Source organism: Salmo salar, chromosome 18 (genome assembly GCF_965601325.2).
Source record: "Salmo salar chromosome 18, fSalSal1, whole genome shotgun sequence".
Classification (NCBI taxonomy): Eukaryota; Metazoa; Chordata; class Actinopteri; order Salmoniformes; family Salmonidae; genus Salmo; species Salmo salar.
Genome location: NC_138308.1, coordinates 4199714 through 4216252, shown reverse-complemented (window position 1 = coordinate 4216252; position 16539 = coordinate 4199714).

The following is a 16539-nucleotide window of genomic DNA, read 5'->3' as shown; positions in this document are numbered from 1 at the left end:
ATTTTGACACCCACCAAGTTTGGTACTCACCAAACTCAGATTTACTATAAGAAAAATTGGATTACCTTTGCTGTTCTTCATCAGAATGCACTCCCAGGACTTCTACTTAAACAACAAATGTTGGTTTGGTTCCAAATAATCCATAGCTATATGCAAATAGCAGCGTTTTGTTTGTGCGTTCAGGACACTATCCGAAGGGTAACGATGGGTGACGCGCCCGGCACGTTTCGTGACAAAAAAAATCAAAATATTCCATTACCGTACTTTGAAGCATGTCAAACGCTGTTTAAAATAAATTTTTATGCGATTTTTCTCGTAAAATAGCGATAATATTCTGACCGGGAGTCGTTGTTTTCGTTCAAAGACTGAGAAAGTAAAATGGACTCTTCACGTGCACGCGCGCACCCGTCTCATTGTTCTCAGATCGACCACTTACCAAATGCGCTACTGTTTTTCAGCCAGTAACTGCAGAGTCATCATTCAACGTTCTGGCGCCTTCTGAGAACCTATGGGAGCCTTAGAAAGTGTCACGTTACAGCAGAGATCCTTTGTTTTGGATAGAGATGACAAAGAAGGCCAAGAAATGGTCAGAGAGGGCGCTTCCTGTTTGGAATTTTCTCAGGTTTTGGCCTGCCATATGAGTTCTGTTATACTCACAGACACCATTCAAACAGTTTTAGAAACTGTAGGGTGTTTTCTATCCATATCAAACTATAATTATATGCATATTCTAGTTACTGGGCAGGAGTAGTAACCAGATTAAATCGGGTACGTTTTTTTATCCGGCCGTGCAAATACTGCCCCCTATCCCCAACAGGTTAACGTACAGGTCATGCTCCAGCAGTCGCCCAAGCACCTTGCGCACCAGGGAGACATGCGTGGCACGTGTGGCGGAATAGATCAGGATGTCATCAATATACACCACCACACCCTGCCCGTGCAGGTCCCTGAGAATCTCGTCGACAAAGGATTGAAACACGGCTGGAGCATTTTTTAACCCATACGGCATGACGAGGTACTCATAGTGGCCAAATGTGGTACTAAACGCGGTTTTCCTCTCATCTCCTCCCCGGATACGCACCAGATTGTACGCGCTCCTGAGATCCAGTTTCGTGAAAAAACGCGCTCTGTGAAATGATTCCACCGCCGTAGCGATGAGAGGTAGCGGGTAACGAAACCCTACTGTATTGGAATTTAGACCTCGATAATCAATGCACGGATGCAGACCTCCATCCTTTTTCTTCACAAAAAAGAAACTCGAGGAGACCGGTGACATGGAGGGCCGAATGTACCACTGTCTCAGAGATTCCGTGACATATGTCTCCATAGCCAGCGTTTCCTCTTGTGACAATGGGTACACGTGACTCCTGGGAAGTGTAGCGTTTACCTGGAGGTTTATCACGCAATCCCCTCGTCGATGAGGTGGTAATCGGGTCGCCCTCTTTTTACAGAAGGCGATAGCCAAATCGGCATATTCAGGGGGAATGCGCACAGTGGAAACCTGGTCTGGACTCTCCACCGTCGTCGCACCGATGGAAACTCCTTTACACCTGCCTGAACACTCCTCTGACCACCCTCTGAAAGCCCCCTGTTTCCACGAAATATCAGGATTGTGATTGGCCAACCAGGGAATCCCCAGCACCACCGGAAACGCAGGCGAATCAATGAGGAAGAGACTAATCCGTTCCCCATGTTCCCTCTGCGTTACCATGTCCAGTGGCACCGTGGCCTCCCTGACCAGCCCTGACCCTAATGGTCGGCTATCTAAGGAGTGCACGGGGAAAGGTTGGTGCAACGACACCAGGGGAATCCCTAGCCTTAACGCGAGCCCACGATCCATAAAGTTTCCAGCTGCGCCTAAATCGACTAGTGCCTTATGCTGGAAAGAGGGAGAAAATGTAGGGAAAGTTACAAGTACAAACATATGACCAACAGGGAGCTCTGGGTGAGGTTGGTGCTTACTCACCTGGGGTGAACGAGGAGTGCTCTGCCTGCCATCCCGATTCCCAGAGGAGCTCCTCCAGCACCGGTCGGCAGTGTGTCCTCTCCGACCACACCGGGTACAGGAGGAGCCTCCTCCTCCGGTTCCCCTCGACGCGGCCCCCCCTAGCTCCATAGGGATGGGAGCTGGAGGGCCTGGAGGTGGAACCAACAGGGCCCGGTCTGGACGCCCGCGGGCAGCCAGCAGGTTGTCGAGACGAATGGACATGTCAATTAGTTCATCCAGTGAGAGGGTAGTGTCCCGACAGGCTAGCTCCCGGCGGACGTCCTCCCGGAGGCTACACCGATAGTGGTCCATCAGGGCCCTGTCGTTCCACCCCGCTCCAGCAGCCAAGGTCCGGAACTCCAGAGCAAGGTCCTGTGCGCTCCTCGTCTCCTGCCGCAGGTGGAACAGCCGTTCACCCGCCGCCTGGCCCTCCGGTGGGTGGTCGAACATGGCCCGGAAACGTCGGGTGAACTCGGGGTAGTGATCCCTTGCCGAGTCTGGGCCATACCACACTGCGTTGGCCCACTCCAGGGCACGTCCCGTTAAGCAGGAGACGAGGACGCTCACGCTCTCCTCTCCCGAGGGAGTCGGACAAACGGTAGCCAGGTACAACTCCAACTGCAGCAGGAACCCCTGGCACCCAGCCGCCGCTCCATCGTACTCCCTGGGGAGAGCCAGGCGTAGGGCCCCGGGTCCGGACACCAGAGGAGGGGTAGCTGGTGGAGGTGGGAGGAGGTGCTGGGGATGCGGTAGGGAGGCCACTCCTCTCCCATCGGTCCATCCTCTCCATCATCTGATCCATCGCTGAACCGATCCGGTGGAGAATGCTGGTATGATGGAGGACCCTTTCCTCCATCGATGGGAGAGGAGGTGCGGCTGCTCCTGCTGACTCCATAATCGGGTGCGGGATTCTGTCAGCGATTGCTGTTTAACCTGGTCGGGCTAAACAGGCTTAAATAACCATAAATCAAGAGACAGAAATAAGGAACAGGTGCAAACAATAAGACACACCAACCGAAAAGGAAAAAGGGATCAGCGGCGGCTAGTAGGCCGGCGACGACGACCACCGAGCGCCGCCCGAGCAGGCAGGGGAGGCACCTTCAGTGGGATTCGTGACAGCATGCCCCATTCAAAAAAAATTGAATCAGGAACAGATATAGCCCTTGGTTCACTCCAGACCTGACTGCCCTTGACCAGCACAAAAACATCCTGTGGCGTACTGCATTAGCATCGAATAGCCCCCACGATATGTAACTTTTCAGGGAAGTTAGGAACCAATATACACAGGCAGTTAGGATAGGAAAGGGTAGCTTTTTCAAAGAGAAATGTATATCCTGTAGCATAAACTCCGAAAGGTTCTGGAACACTGTAAAGTCCATGGAGAATAAGAGCACCTCCTCCCAGCTGCCCACTGCTCTGAGGCTAGGAAACACTGTCACCACTGATAAATCTACGATTATCGAGAATTTCAAGAAGCATTTTTCTAAGGCTGGGCTTGCTTTCCACCTGGCTACCCCTACCCCGGTCAACAGCTCTGCACTTCCCACAGCAACTCGACCAAGCCTCCCCCATTTCTCCTTCACCCAAATCCAGATAGCTGATGTTCTGAAAGAGCTGCAAAATCTGGACCCCTACAAATCAGCTGGGCTAGACAATCTGGACCCTCTCTTTCTAAAATTATCTGCTGCAATTGTTGCAACCCCTATTACTAGCCTGTTCAACCTCTCTTTCATATCGTCTGAGGTCTTCGAAAGACAAGTGAAGAAACAGATCAAGGACCATTTCGAATCCCACCGTATCTTCTCTGCTATGCAATCTGGTTTCCGAGCTGGTCATGGGTGCACCTCAGCCATGCTCAAGGTCATAAGCAATATCAAGGCCAAGGCTTTCGACTCTGTCAATCACCGCATTCTTATCAGCAGACCCAACAGCCTTGGTTTCTCAAATGACTGTCTCGCCTGGTTCACCAACTACTTCTCAGATAGAGTTCAGTGTGCAAAATGGGAGGGTCTGTTGTCCGAACCTCTGCCAGTCTCTATAGGGGTGCCACAGGGTTCAATTCTCTGGCCGACTCTTTTCTCTGTATACATCAATGATGTCGCTCTTGCCGCTGGTGATTCTCTGATCCACCTCTACGCAAATGACACCATTCTGTATACTTCTGGCCCTTCTTTGGACACTGTGTTAACTAACCTCTAGACGAGCTTCAATGCCTTACAACTCTCCTTCCGTGGCCTTCAACTGCTCTTAAATGCAAGTAAAACTAAATGCATGCTCTTCAACCAATCGCTGCCCGCATCTGCCCACGCGCCTAGCATCACTACTCTGGATGGTTCTGACTTAGAATATGTGGACAACTAAAAATACCTAGGTGTCTGGTTAGACTGTAAACTCTCCTTCCAGACTCACATTAAGCATCTCTAATCCAAAATTAAATCTAGAATTGGCTTCCTATTTTGCAACAAAGCATGCTTCACTCATGCTGCCAAACATAACCTCATAAAACTGACTATCCAACCGATCCTTGAGACTTCGGCTATGTCATTTACAAAATAGCCTCCAACACTCTACTCAGCAAATTGGATGCAGTCTATCACAGTGCCATCCGTTTCGTCACCAAAGCCCCATATACTACCCACCACTGCGACCTGTATGCTCTCGTTGGCTGGCCCTTGCTTCATATTCGTCGCCACACCCACTGGCTCCAGGTCATCTATAAGTCCTTGCTAGGTAAAGCCCCGCCTTTTCTCAGCTCACTGGTCACCATAGCAGCACATGCTCCAGCAGGTATATTTCACTGGTCACCCCCAAAGCCAATTCCTCCTTTGGCCGCCTTTCCTTCCAGTTCTCTGCTGCCAATGACTGGAACGAATTGCAAAAATCACTGAAGCTGGAGACTCATATCTCCCTCACTATCTTTAAGCATCTGCTGTCAGAGCAGCTTACAGATCATTGCACCTGTACATAGCCCATCCGTAAATAGCCCATCCAACTACCTCATCCCCATATTGTTATTTATTTTATTTTTATTTTCTTTGCTCCTTTGCACCACAGTATCTCTACTTGCACATTCATCTTCTGCACATCTCACTCCAGTGTTTATTTGCGAAATTATAATTATTTTGCCACTACGGCCTATTTATTGCCTTACCTCCCTAATCTTACATAATTTGCACACACTGTATACAGGCTTTTGTATTGTGTTATTGACTGTACGTTTGTTTATTCCATGTGTAACTCTGTGTTGTTCTTTGTGTCACACTGCTTTGCTTTATCTTGGCCAGGTCGCAGTTGTAAATGAGAACTTGTTCTCAACTGGCTTACCTGGTTGAATAAAAATACTGTATGTGGGAATGTCTTATGTCCATCCTCCATGTAGTGTTGGTACATGGAATATTCCTCAACTGCATATATCATAAATTGCTATTGCAAATAGAATAATTATGTTCAACAACTGACATTTCAGATATTATTTTGACACACACACTTTGGTGCTTACAATTCATTCTCTAATGTCATAGATTTGGTGGGCACTGTCATCTGTGATCTTTGTGATATGACTTTCTTTAAGCACGTACTGATGAAACTGTCACTTAATATTTTTTCTTAAAGTCTACAAATGCTCTTTAGTCATGGCCAAAAGTTTCGAGAATGACACATATTAATTTCCACAAAGTTTGCTGCTTCAGTGTCTTTAGATATTTTTGTCAGATGTTACTATGGCATACTGAAGTATAATTACAAGCATTTCATAAGTGTCAAAGGCTTTTATTGACAACTACATGAAGTTGATGCAGAGTCAATATTTGCAGTGTTGACCCTTCTTTTTCAAGACCACTGCAATCCGCCCTGGCATGCTGTCAATTAACTTCTGGGCCACATCCTGACTGATGACAGCCCATTGTTGCATAATCAATGCTTGGAGTTTGTCAGAATTTGTGGGTTTTTGTTTGTCCACCCGCCTCTTGAGGATTAACCACAAGTTCTCAATGGGATTAAGGTCTGGGGCGTTTCCTGGCCATGGACCCAAAATATTGATGTTTTGTTCCCCGAGCCACTTAGTAATCCCTTTTGCCTTATGGCAAGGTGCTCCATCATGCTGGAAAAGGCATTGTTCGTCACCAAACTGTTCCTGGATGGTTGAGAGAAGTTGCTCTCGGAGGATGTGTTGGTACCATTCTTTATTCATGGCTGTGTTCTTAGGCAAAATTGTGAGTGAACCCACTCCCTTGGCTGAGAAGTAACCTCACACATGAATGGTCTCAGGATGCTTTACTGTTGGCATGAAACAGGACTGATGGTAGCACTCACTTTGTCTTCTCCGGACAAGCTTTTTTCTGGATGCCCCAAACAATCGGAAAGGGGATTCATCAGAGAAAATGACTTTACCCCAGTCCTCAGCAGTCCAATCCCTGTACCTTTTTCAGAATTTCAGTCTGTCCCTGATGTTTTTCCTGGGAGAAGTGGCTTCTTTGCTGCCCTTCTTGACACCAGGCCATCCTCCAAAAGTCTTCGCCTAACTGTGCGTGCAGATGCACTCACACCTGCCTGCTGCCATTCCTGAGCAAGCTCTGTACTGGTGGTGCCCCGATCCCGCAGCTGAATCAACTTTAGGAGATGGTCCTGGCGGTTGCTGGACTTTCTTGGGCGCCCTGAAGCCTTCTTCACAACAATTTAACCGCTCTCCTTGAAGTTCATTTAGGTGCAATCTTACTGGCAGCAATATCCTTGCCTGTGAAGCCCTTTTTGTGCAAAGCAATGATGACGGCATGTGTTTCCTTGCAGGTAACCATGATTGACAGAGGAAGAAAAACGATTCCAATCACCACCCTCATTTTGAAGCTTCCAGTCTGTTATTCGAACTCAGTCAGCATGACAGAGTGATTGCCAACCTTGTCCTCGTCAACACACACCTGTGTTAACGAGAGAATCACTGACATGATGTCAGCTGGTCCTTTTGTGGCAGGGCTGAAATGCAGTGGAAATGTTTTGGGGGATTCAGTTCATTTTCATGGCAAAGAGGGACTTTGCAATTAATTGCAATTCATCTGATCACTCTTCATAACATTCTGGAGTATATGCAAATTGCCATCATACAAACTGAGGCAGCAGATTGTGAAAATTAATATTTGTGTCATTCTCAAAACTTTTGGCCACAACTGTACATAGGGTTGGATCCTATATGCTACTTTTATTGTCCTGTAAATGGTTCAGTGCCTATAATTTAGGCTGTGTGTAGAATGGGGCATAAAGGAAATTACCTCTACTAATAAATTACTACTAGATTATAGTGATAAGGAAAACAGCATACACATTTGGCTTGTGTATTCATTTGCCTATAACTAATCATAATTCCATTATTTTTACATAAAAAAGAGAATACTTCAAAATGAGAAGATCCTACCATGGAAAAGACGACTGGGTGGACATAACATGTAAAGGAGGGGAAATAACTCACACCATGCAGCAGGACACCTTCAGCTGTGGGGTCTTTGTAATGCAGGTTTGATAGTTATATTTTCAATAATGAATGGTTAGCTATTATGTGACAATTAGGTCAAACTCTATTTTATTTTTTGGTGTAGATAGCCAAGGAAGTTGCACAGAACTTCCCCAACATCCCCTCCCAAATTGATATGGAACCTTCAAAAACACATGGAGCAACTGCGAAAAGAAATGGCTGAGGATATACTAAAAATGTCTGGTATGTAATGACATTTAATTCAAAGTAAATGTAAATTCTTTATTTTTATGTAGTTGTGTGAGACAGCCATATGTTCAGTTCATGCCTATGACTTCAGAGTTCAACAACTGCTACATGTGTGCCACTGATAAAGAACCTGGATGTGGCCCAAAGACTGACTGGGTTAGTAACTTTATTTAACATGTTTATAATCTTTTGACAACAGTGACGGCATGTAAGACAATTTATGATATAACACAATGGATGGCTAATTCGGCATTCGTCATACTGCATTGATATTTGATATTATTTATAACGCGTTACGCTTTGTTTTGTTTTGATTGAATGTTTTGCATGCCAACGGTGGTTCCATGTGCTGTGCCTAGGAATGAAGACAAAAGAGTTCAACAGAGTAAAGAACACAAACTGGAAGTGCAGTCTTTGTTGTTGAAAATGTATGCTATACCCCATCCACACTGAAGAGGCTCTGAAATGTACATCAACCAGGGATAAAGAGAAAGTTAACACTGTGAAATGTTTCATACTTAATTGAACTTAAGTGTCTGTTGACATGTTGGAAAAGATTAAAGGTCTACAATGTTTAATATGTCAATATTACATTTTTATTCATTGATTTACTGGCCACCATTACTGAGGTTACATGTTCAGTTTATGTATTGACCAGCAAACCGACTGCAGCCTACCTCACTAGCTCACTCTCCATCCCTGCTTTGGACAATTAATAGCATGTCTCACGTACTTTGCCCTTTTCCTTTATTTTTGATATTGATGACGAAAGGAGATATTATCTGTCTCTCTCCTATTTTTACCACTGTTATACTGTGGAAAATTAAAAAAACAGGGAAAATAAGTACTTAGAACTACCAATTATTGTAGATAAATATTAAAGAAAAGGGTAAACACAACACTGGACTGAACCCCCTAATTGTCAAACTAATAATAATGTACAACAATAGGGAAGATACATGACTAGAGGTTATGCAATATGGGTGTATATCAACTGCATGCTTCTTAGGTGTGTAATTGACATGACCAAGGAGCTATTGCAAATTTGAAACTATGAAAAATGTACGTTACACCGCGTGATTTTACAGTACACAAACAAGAGTGTACAATATAGAAGGGTAGTCAGCAAACATTAGGTCACATGTCCAAGGAGCTATTGAAATTCTAAATGTTGAAAAATTCATGTAAAACCATGTGAGATGAAAATTGACAAACTAAAGGGTGTGCAATGTGTAGGCCTACTGAGTGGACATTCTGAACCTTGTTTGAAGTCACTAGGTCACATAACCAAGGAGCTATTGAAATTCTACATTTTGAAAAATTCATGTAAAACCATGTGAGATAGAAATTGACAAACTAAAGGGTGTGCAATATAGGAGGGGAGTCAGTGGACATTCTGAACCTTGTGTGAAATCACTAGGTCACATGACCAAGGAGCTATTGAAATTTGAATGTAAAAAAGTTTGTACTTTGTTTACGCTCCCTAACTAATTCAACTTGGAATACAAAATGCTGCTCACATTTCCACATGTTTATTAGCTTTGGAAAGCGAATTCATGTCCAAATTGTGAAAATAAGAACTGTGCAATGTTGTGCGCAATTTTTCCAACATCATGACACTTATTTGGAGTCTGTGGCTCAAGTGGTTTGAAAGCTATTGCGGTTTGAAAGCGGGAATATCCGTTGAATATCCAACTTGAAACTGTCTTTACCTCGGTTCGATACCGTTAGTGTCTAATTTTTTACTGGATAGAAATAGGAAACAGAGAAAGTCGGGGTAGCCTATTATTAAGACATATGAATATCGCTGCAAGTTAAAAGGCCGTACAATTTAAATGGCACAGCATTTAATACACTTTACTGTGGGAAAACGGATTTGTTGATATGCTTCAGTTTGCTGACATATGACTGGTTTAACATTTGTCTCCAGCGATTATAACGTATAATATATTTAAAACAAATGTAATTTATATTTACAATTCCCTTATCCAAACCGATTACTCATTTACCTAACTCGTATCAATATCTCTTATCAAGTTGTAAATTACAGTGCATGGAGGAGAATGGAATTATTTCTATAGAAAAAAATTAAGTAGACGCTTTTTCCACTTCGAACCGGTTGTTTCGCTAGACCTCGTGGTTTCCTCGGGCATAAAAGTTGTGTAATTGAATAAGAGTGTGCAAAGCACTGTGTCTGGTTCTTCATGGAAGGATAAACAACGAGTGTGTGTGTGTGTGTGCGTTTGTGTGTGGGTGGGTGAGTGAGTGCACTGTCAATGTTATTATAGTAAATTAAAACTGAAACTAATACGAAAACGAATCATAACATTTTTTTTGTAAACTGAAATAAAATAATTAAAAGACCCGTTTGAAAAACTAAATCTATAGTGAAACTATTATCTTTGACTCTAAAATTAGCAAAAATAAATTCCCCTGCCCAGACGTTGCATGAATCACCAATGGTTGCGTGCTGCGTCAGTGACTTGCTATAACATAGATATGGTATACTGATACGTAAAGGGACTACCTGTATTTGTCCAATAAGAAAATAAGAAACACTCATGCGCATTTTCTTTTGCAAAATGTTGTCCTAATGAACGCGATCCTGGACTATTGCTCCATTCCATCCATGTTCTGTTCCCCGACATCACCACCACCATCCCACCCCACCCAGCCTAGCCATCTGTCAGGGGGCTGCCTGGTTCTGGTGTGTTTGCACAAGGCTTGGTCCTCTGGAATGTCAACATGGGCTTTGTGTGAAGCCTGAGGAGCCCACATTCACTGGGCCCTGGGGACACAAGCTAAGACCCTACCAACCAAGCACTGGGCAGGGGGCCATGGGGGTGACCAACTCAGGGGACTTGAAGTTTAACACTGCTTACTTTTTATATTTTTACCCTCCCTACACTTAATCTCTGCCCATAACTACCCCCCCCCCCAAACTGGTTCATCGCTGGGTCAATGGCTATAGGAGGGAGGGCTCTACTTGTATTTGAATAAGGGTTTGCAAGGCACCATGTCTGGTTATTCATGGAAGGATAAACAAAACGAGTGTGTGTTTGTGTATGTGGGTGGGTGGGTGGGTGGGTGAGTGAGTGAGTGCATGTCAAGGTTATTATAGTAAACTAAAAATAATACAAAAACTAATCATAACATTTTTTTGGTAAACTGAAATAAAATAATTAACAGACCTGTTTGAAAAACTAAAACTATAGTGGAACTATTATCTTTGACTCCAAAACTAGCACAAATAATATAAAAACCATCATGAATTAAGTTTTTTCCTAAGCTTTGGGCAAAAATATAAAAAAATGTATCTAACGAGGCAAGTCAGTTAAGAACACATTCTTATTTACAATGATGGCCTACCCCAGCCAAATGACGCTGGGCCAATTGTGCACCGCCCTATGGGACTCCCAATCACGGCCGGTTGTGATACAGCCTGGAATCGAACCAGGGTCTGTAGTAACGCCTCTAGCAATGAGATGCAGTGCCTTAGACCGCTGCGCCACTCGGGAGCCCAACGTCTAATGGGTTTTTTAATGGGGTTTCCAAGGTTTTGGTGCCGCGTAATCGACTGCGCCGTCGGGCACCAGATTACTATAACATAGACGTGGTAAGCTGATACATAAAATACAGAAGAAAGTCGGAGTCAGTGCTTAAATACTGTATATCCTAGATTATTTTCATCTGACAGCTATTGAAATATATTGCAGTCCCCTTTTCTAAAATAATAGAAAACATGTCACTTCCCACTGCTGCCAATCGCTTCACCCACAGCTTATGGGGCTTTTAAGACAACTCAAAAACTCAAAGCCTGAGAGTTAAAATGTATTGCGTAGTGCTACCTATTGGCCGATTTTGATATTTTCCAAGTGGGAAACTCGGAGTTCATTTTTCTACAATGAATTTCCAAGTCAGAATGTCAGAGTTTCCGAGTTGTCTTGAAAGCGGCATTATTTCCCTATCTCTTGTTACTCACTGATGATGTCAGCAGTGACATCAAAGGTGGTAGACCTATGACTCATGACACGTTCACGTGGTAGTCAGAACTAATTTCTGACTTGTAGTTAAACACATGCTGCGTTCAACCAGTTAGCAAGTAGGACATTTCAGAGTTTCTTAGTTCTGACCTGCAATGAACGTGGCATCATTCCCTCATACTTGAGAAGCCCTGTTACACCAAGGCTGTGTTCAGTGCGTTTTTACATTCTGGAACTTTCATTTGAACAGAAACGGTGCTGTACTAAAAGACCAGTTGAAAAACTGGAAGGAGATGGGTTGTGGGTTGGGGAACGCTGTCAGCATGGTCACTTCCCTTTAAATACGCCACACCCACCAAACAGTGTTATGAGATGTCTGTATGACAGCTACCATTTTTCTAGAGGAAAAATAGCATCATGAAGACTTGAAAACAAAATGTGTCAGTAAATCGGTTGCTGTTCCATGGCCATTTTCAGAGAAACCTATTCAATAGTAACTGAATAGAATCTCCTAATTCAAAGGTGATCAAACTCTGTTCCACTGCATTGTCCACTAATTGAACCCGTCTATATCCTCCCTTTTTCCCTAACATAGGACGAAATCGTACATTGTTTTGTGACAGGGGAAGAAAGGAATGGCAGTGAATGTAAAGAAAGTCAAAGTTTCTCATTCTTCTCTCACTGTAACCATGACATGAATATGTTAATGAACACGTGTTACGTAGTTATGTAGACATAATTCATAGGAAGACAAATTAATATCATGAGCCAGTGGCTATCCTTTGGCAACACTACAAGCCCAGTTTTGGCTACCTATGTATGGCTGTGTTTACACTTGGGTTGAACAACCAATGTACAACGGATTTGTCACAATGGTGTGACACCCAGGAATGCGGTGGAGGGTAAATGTAATATTCAAACACTGATAATACACCTTTCTAATTTCGGAATAGCGTTTACGTTTGTGTTGAATCTTTATATTAGTGTTGAGCTATGTCATGTCAACATATACCCTGTTAAACTGAGTGTAGATTTTGACCAATTATTTGAAATGAAGTGAACAGTGAAATTATGTAAACACAGGACTATAGGAAGACAAAGTAATAACGTAAGGCAAGTTTAAAATAGAACAAAACGAAACAGAGATATTCTATAGAAACAAGCAAGACTGGATCAGCAGTTAGTGAGGTGTTTGCACATGCTCACATGCTTCATTCTGTGTGGGTTCGCCCCGACCTTTGTCAGGTGTCTGACGGTGTATATAATCCAAATGATTGATGATTGCCATGACAATGGCATGGTGACAGACGTGGGATATAAATCACAGTGTATAACCCTCCTTCTCCAACCTACATCACTCTTTCCAAGCTAACAAGGAGCCCAGATAACACAGGCATACATACAGGGCACGTCAGCCTTCACACAAAATAGGTCACCTAGCTCTTTCTCCTAGTCAATTTGTCAATTTCAAATATGCTTTTTAAGTTTTGTCTGCCTTTTTTCTCCCTCTGTTTGTCTTTCACTCTCCTACTCCTTCTCTTTCTCCCTCCCTCTCTCCTTCTCCCTCCTTTTCCCCCTCCCAACCCCCTCCCTCCATTTAACCTGAAAGCCTGGGTACTGTTTTTTTCCCCCAGGGTAATTGTGTGTTGCTGATTCTTTGAGGGCAGGCAGGCAGGTAAAGAGAGAATGCCTCTTTGAGTGCTGTGGAATGTCTTGGACTTGTGTTCCAAATCACACCCTATTCCCTGTATAGTACACTACTTTTGACCAGAGCCCTATGGCTCGACCTATGGGCCCTGGTCAAAAGTAGTGCACTATATAGGGAATAGGGTGCCATTTGGGATGCACCCTGCTCTCTACAGTAGATTTTTAGGGAGGTAATTAAAGAAAATTGTTCTCTCAGCGCGCCTTTCTGTACCTGCCCTCCCTGCCTGCCCTGCTCCAACAGGAATCTGCTCTGTTCTTCCCAGGAAAGGCAGTGCAATTACAGTTCCTGACTTAATCGCTCACCCTCAAGCTCTTTACCTCCAATTCATTTTCTTTTCTTTCTTTCTTTCTTTCTTTCTTTCTTTCTTTCTTTCTTTCTTTCTTTCTTTCTTTCTTTCTTTCTTTCTTTCTTTCTTTCTTTCTTTCTTTCTTTCTTTCTTTCTTTCTTTCTTTCTTTCTTTCTCTCTCTCTTTCTTTCTTTCTCTCTCTCTTTTGCCAAGAGCCAAGATGTGTAACTTTGTGGATTATTACTTTAGAAAAAAATCATAGACAATAAAGGGTGGTGAGAGATCGTGTAAAAGAGCAAACAGTGCAAGAGGCGTTGGTAACTACTGTATGCCCAGAGAGCCTGAAAGTTAATTTATAGGTTATTAATAAGAACCAACTTCTCATGACTACCTATTGACATATTTGTCTCAAAGGTGTGTGTGTGTGTGTGTCAAGGTTATTATAGTAACTAAAACTAAATCTTGAAAAAAATATTTAGTATACTGAAATAAAATTATTAACAATCCCGAAACGATTATCTTTAACTCAAAAACAAAATAAAATAAAATAAAAACCATCTTGAAGTACTGTAGGTTCAGTTTTAGTTTATTTTTCTATATAAACATCGAATGGGGTTTTCAATGTGGTTTTGAAGCTTTTGGGGAGTTTTCAAGCTACTGAATCTGGTGGGTAAATGCTGCTATAGATGCTGATGATTGTCAGCATCTATAGCAGCACTGTCATTAGATTTCACTAGCTAAGGGAATGAACGTTATTTATAATAAGAGTTACATGGAGAAAATCAGACCTCTTTGAAATGAAAAGGGATTGCTCTTGTCTTTTACAGCTTGTTTCAAGCATGAAGCATTGCGGACCAAAGCACTGTTATAAATCACTTTATATGATCGGATCTGTTTTATTTTCTTCAAAATCTTAAGCTAACAAGGGGTATGCCTGTGCTTTTTGCAATTTTCTTTAATAAAAGGTAGCCCTATGGCGTACCATCTCATACTCCCTCAATTTGAGTCTTAGCTTTAATTTAACAGCCCTTCACTGACAAGGAGGTAGGCTATTTCTTATAGCCTAATTGTGTCTGTCAATCAGGTAGGCCTACCTCTTAAAATGAAGACGGTTGAAATGAATTATGCCTACTACAATTTGTCTACTTTCAGCACCATAAGCTGTCCATTTCGGATTGATTGTAACACGGCTGCTGCTTCAAGTTTAAGCACCACAGTGTACATTTCTCCAATTTGGCTTACTGTGAGGTCAATTACTCTGATAAATACATCATGAGCAAGAAACATTTTGTTTTTTAATAAAATCAATTATAGTACTAGCATGCTATCAAAGTTGACCTCTGGTCCTCCCAAAAATATTTTTGGAAGAAGCCTTTGACTCTCCTCTTGAACTGCCACCATAGGCCTACAGAGCACTACCATTGGCAGCACACAAACATATTTTTGATCAGCAAGAGCAGAGCAGGCTCAGGGTTGGAATATCCACTGTACTGTGTAATGCAGCCTAATTGTATTTACACCATCCCAGCAGCTATCTTAGAAATATAACTTTGCTCTGTGCTTCTTCGAGCATGCACTTCATAGCATATAGACTATGGTTCATTTGATTGAGATCACATTAAATAGCCTATAGGCGCACTTGATATTGGGCGCCCAGCGGAGAATCAGCGATGAGTGGCTGCATCGGGCACACCGATATATAGCCTAATAAACAACTCTATAAATAATAAACAACAATAAACAACAAATTCTAAAACACTGACGAATATTGACATTTCATCAATTACAAATTAAATTACCTTTCCCTGAACTAGATAAAATAAATCCTAAACCCTTGAAATTGACAAAGCATGACCCTCAAGGTAACCATTCAGTAAATTCAGTAAATGTCGATCCATCCCTAAAATCATCTAGGTTGCTAACTTGATTCCTCTTACATGTATTGCTAAAGTAAAAAAAGCATTGGATTGCTATAAACATGGGCGAAAGAGAGTGTCCTTCCACAATATGTTTTGCACCTCTCAGCGCTATTCCTTCTAAATACAATTTACATTGAGATTGACTTTGAAATTTAAACATAAACTCATTTATGACCTGACCCATCAACTTATGTATTACTGGCCCCCAGTCACAAGAAGGGACATCCCAAAAAGCACAACAAATAAATATATACAACACAAATGGCTCCTAGCTTTCTGTCCCTAACACTAAAACTAAAACCAAATAATATAAAACGAAATAGAAATAATTTTATACAACTCAAACTAAATAAAAAATAGCAAATCAGGTCTGAAAACTAACTGAAACTAAAATGAATTTCAAATTAAAATCTAAAAATGAATAGAAATAAAAATGAGTATAAAAACACAAAACTATAATAACCTCGATGTGTGTGTGTGTGAGGTGTGTGTGCGTGTGCGTGTGCTTGTATGTATGTGTGTGTGTGTGTGTTTACATGCAAAGTAAAGCAAAACTACTGTAGTAATAATATAGTGCACTGAAATGGAAAACTGTAATTTATACAGTAATGTTGGGTATTATCAACAGTAAAATATTGTGAAACATTTTACTGCAACATACTGTAAATTATGGTGCATTGTGGGAAACTTTTGTGGGTGGGGAAAGAATTGCTGTATTTCGAATTATACTTTAATTCCACCTCACAGAATATAGTACTGTACTGTATTTTTGGGGAGCCAAAAACCTTTTGCCCACAAGCGTGCCTGGTAGTGCGTGCCTGGTAGTGTTGTTTCTGTCTCATTAACATATTTTGAGACATGACTTGTAAAAGGCTACATTTTCTGCACCCTTTAATAAGAGTGCCGTACCAATTTAACTGGTAGGTGGTAGTGATGCATCATCAAT